Source organism: Myotis nattereri (assembly GCF_964212035.1).
Source record: "Myotis nattereri genome assembly, chromosome: 15".
Classification (NCBI taxonomy): Eukaryota; Metazoa; Chordata; class Mammalia; order Chiroptera; family Vespertilionidae; genus Myotis; species Myotis nattereri.
In genome coordinates, this window is record NC_138090.1 from 14,193,147 (window position 1) to 14,196,962 (window position 3,816).

General features: G+C 52.3%; 1 pseudogene across 1 annotated transcript; it reads left to right on the forward strand.

Moving 5' to 3' along the window:
• Positions 1-272: 272 nt before the first annotated feature.
• On the forward strand, positions 273-2,762 carry LOC308531303 (high affinity cAMP-specific and IBMX-insensitive 3',5'-cyclic phosphodiesterase 8A-like; annotated as a pseudogene). Its single transcript has one exon. The product of its transcript is annotated as a high affinity cAMP-specific and IBMX-insensitive 3',5'-cyclic phosphodiesterase 8A-like (transcript).
• Positions 2,763-3,816: the final 1,054 nt, after the last annotated feature.

Genomic DNA, 3,816 nt, shown 5'->3' on the forward strand with positions numbered 1-3,816 from the left:
GCGGGGCGTTCGGCGGGGCGTTCGGCGGGGCGTTCGGCGGGGCGTTCGGCGGCGGCGCCCCCCCCCCCGCCCCCCCGCGATAAAAGCGGCGGCTGCGCTTCCTGACGTGAGACCCGCGCTCTCGCCGTCCGCCCTTCCGCCCGTCCGCGCGCCCGGGCGGCGATGACACGGCGCTGGCGGTGGCCGCGAGGCTCCGGGCGGCCGGGCCGTTGGCTGACCGTTTGCTGACCGGAGAGCGGCCGCCGCCAGCGTGTCCGCGGCGCCCCGCCAGCATGGGCTGCGCCCCGAGCACCCACATTATCGAGACCCAGACCGTGTACCCGGGCGCCGGGAGGCCGAGGACGCGCAGGACCCCGCGGCGCTGCTGCCCCCGCCGGGCGGGCCGGGCGCCCTGCTGCGTCCGGAGCCCGAAGCCGTGGCCACCACCAGCGGCGCCCTCCCCGCGGACCCCGACTGCAAGAGACCAACATCTCACGTGCATTTTGGCCCCATGAGGTTTCATGCGGATCAACTCCAGGTACTTTCAGCGTTTATCAAAGACGATAGCCAGCGTGAAGGATTCCGTAAGGCGTGTGGAAAAGCAGGGTTCAAGTGCACGGTGGCCCTGGAGGTCCAGGCTGTCCTGACCTGTTTCCTGGCTGCAAATCACGGCATCATCATCATCGACCACAGAAACCCCCAGCAGCTGGACGCCCTGATGCTATGCAGGTCTATTCGAGCAACAAAAGTTTCAGAAAAACAGTTATTGTTGGTGTAGTACGCAGGCGGGATGGAGAAGAGCCTGTGATGCCCCTCATTAGTGCCGGCTTTACGAGTAGGTACGTGGAGAACCCCAGCCTCCTGGCGTGTTAAGTGGAGCTGCTGCGGCTGGAGTTTGGAGAGGTGCGGTCACAGCTGAAACTCAGAGCTTGTAATTCAGTATTCACTGCACTAGAGAAAAGCCAAGAGGCCATTAAGATCACGAGTGAGGACAGCTACATACAGTATGTAAATCCAGCATTTCAAACAACAGTGGGCTATGCGTCGGGTGAATTATTAGGGAAGGAGTTAGCAAAATGCCTGTAAATAAGAAAAAGGCTGATTTATTCAGTACTATAAACTCATGCATGAAGATGGGCAAGGAGTGGCAAGGCGTTTACCACGCCAAAACCGGAGATAATGTACCACAAAATGTGAAGATAATACCTGTCATTGGACGGGGAGGAAAAATTAGACACTGTGTGTCCATCATCCGAGTGAACAACGGCAACAGTAAGGCTGAGAAGATCATGGAATCTGTTCATTCTGACACTCCCACAGATAATCCATCAGGTAAACATAAAGACAAGAGGAAAAGCTCCCTGGGCGTCAGGAGTGTTGCCTCATGAGCAAGCGAAGTGGCCAGCCAGAGGCGACACTCCTCCATGGCCCGGATCCACTCCATGACCATGGAGGCGCCCATCACCAAGGTGATCAATATCATCAGTGCTGCCCAGGAGAACAGTTCCATGCCTGTGACGGAAGCCTTAGACCGCGTCCTGGAAATTCTGAGAACCTCAGAGCTGTATTCACCACAGTTCGGGGCGAAGGAAGAGGATCCTCACACCAAGGACCTCATTGGGGGCCTGATGTCTGACGGTTTTCCAAGACTATCTGGGAATCAGTATGCTCTCTCAACAAAAAACCTGCATCAAGTTTCGGGCAGCTTACTCACCTCCGAGTCCCTTCACGATATCCCACCGCAGATAGCTGAGGCCATGGAAAACGATGGCGACTGGGACTTTAATGTTTTTGAACTGGAGACTGCCACTCAGAAAAGGCCTTTGACTTTTCTTGGTCTCAAAATCTTCGCTCGCTTTGGGGTCTGTGAATTCTTGAAGTCTGGGAGACGACGCTGCGGCTGTGGCTGCAGACTATGGAAGCCAACTACCGCTCCTCCAACCCCTACCTCAACTCCACCCCCGCTGCCGACCGACGTGCCGCACGCCACCGCCTACTTCCTCTGCCAGGAGAGGATCAAGCAAGCATTAGATTCAGTGGACCAGGCCGCCGCCCTCATCGAAGCCGCCATCCGCGACCTGGACCACCTGGGGAGGACCCACCTCTTCCTGTGCAACGCGGGCAGCGCGCTGGCCGTGCTGTACAACGACCGTGCCGTGTTGGAGAGCCACCACGCGGCCCTGGCCTTCCAGCTGGCCGCCAAGGAGGACAAGAGCAACATCTTCAAGAACGTGGAGAGGAATGACTACCGGACGCTGTGCCAGGCCATCGTCGACATGGTCTTGGCTACGGAGATGACCAGGCACTTCGAGCACATCAATAAGTTTGTCAACAGTGTCGTCAAGCCCTTGGCAGAGCTGGAGGAAAGCGAGGGGAGTGAGCCAAACCCTGGTGACGTAGACAGGATGCTCCGGTCTCCATTGGACCGGACTCTGATCAAGCGGATGATGATCAAGTGCGCGGACGTGTCCAACCCCTGCCGGCCCTTGGAGCAGTGCATCTAGTGGGCTGCACGCATCTCGGAGGAATATTTTTCTCAGACTGAAGAAGAAGAAAAGCTGGACTTACTTGTGGCGATGCCAGCTTTTGACCGAAACACCTGCAGCATCACCCAGTCCCAGATCTCCTTCATCGACTACTTCATCACAGACATGTATCATGCTTGGGACGACTTTGTAGACCTACCGGAGTTACTGCAGCATCTGGACAACAATTTTAAATACTCGAAAGGACTCGACGAAGTGAAGCTGCGGGGCGTCCGACCACCTCTGGAACCAAAATAGAGAAGGCTCCTTCTGTCTGAAACTGGACCTCTGAGACTGCGCCTCTCGCCTGATGTACTTTGCCAGTGATTCTACAAATTAAAAGAAATTAGAACTGAACACCTTTTCATAAAATTTTATTAATGACTTTTTCCAGAAGTTTGCCTTATTTTGTAGTGTTTATACCAAATATTGTCATAGAAACATAGCAAACAGAATATTTACTAAATTGACTTTTTAAAACCAATGTTTTTATTTTCATAGGTAAATTTTAATTCTAGATATGTATAAAGGTTCTGTATCTTCACACTTTCAATAAATGTAGTACCATAAAAAAAAAAAAGATAGCATACACGCCCCCAATTCTAACCACCTCGTCGAGGCACATTTTTCTGTGAATTCTTTAGGATGTGAATAAACATCTGGCTTTTCTCTTGCTTATCTGTCTTTCGTCAGTTTAAATCACAGGCCCCATATCCAAAACCTCAGTAGATAAAGTTCCCCTCAGACAGGGATCTGCTTGATGCTAAAGGGAGAGGTAATATAAAGGTAAAACCTTTCCTTTAAGAAAAGTGAAAAGAAGCTTCAGTGATGTCTTTTGTGGAGTGGGTGGTGGGGGTTATCACAGAGACCAAGAGGTTTTTAGATCGATAGGGTAAGAATTTAGGGGTCAGTTATGAAAGATGGAATGCAACCACTCCACTTACCACATGTGGCGTTAGAAGGTAGAAACCCTTAACTTGCTGGGGTCTTTGTTGGCGATTCTGTTTCTGTACATCAGTCATTGGTAACTATTGGATACCAAAAGCCTTGTTAGTTCTGAGTTTTATATCTGCTTCGTTAGGTCTCCCATTGCTTTCATTCAGTACATGAATATTTTCATACTGAAATACACATTGTTTCACGATAAACTACTTCTAATTTCCTTCCTTATGTAGCGGTTAATTGTGCATCCAGGCCGGTTGTGTTAGCTCTGGGTCCCCTCCACCCTCCAGGGCAATAGAGTGGGAAGGAGAAAATATCAAGACAAATGGGCGTTCCTGCCCATGCCGGCCCCGCCCACATCGACGGCCCC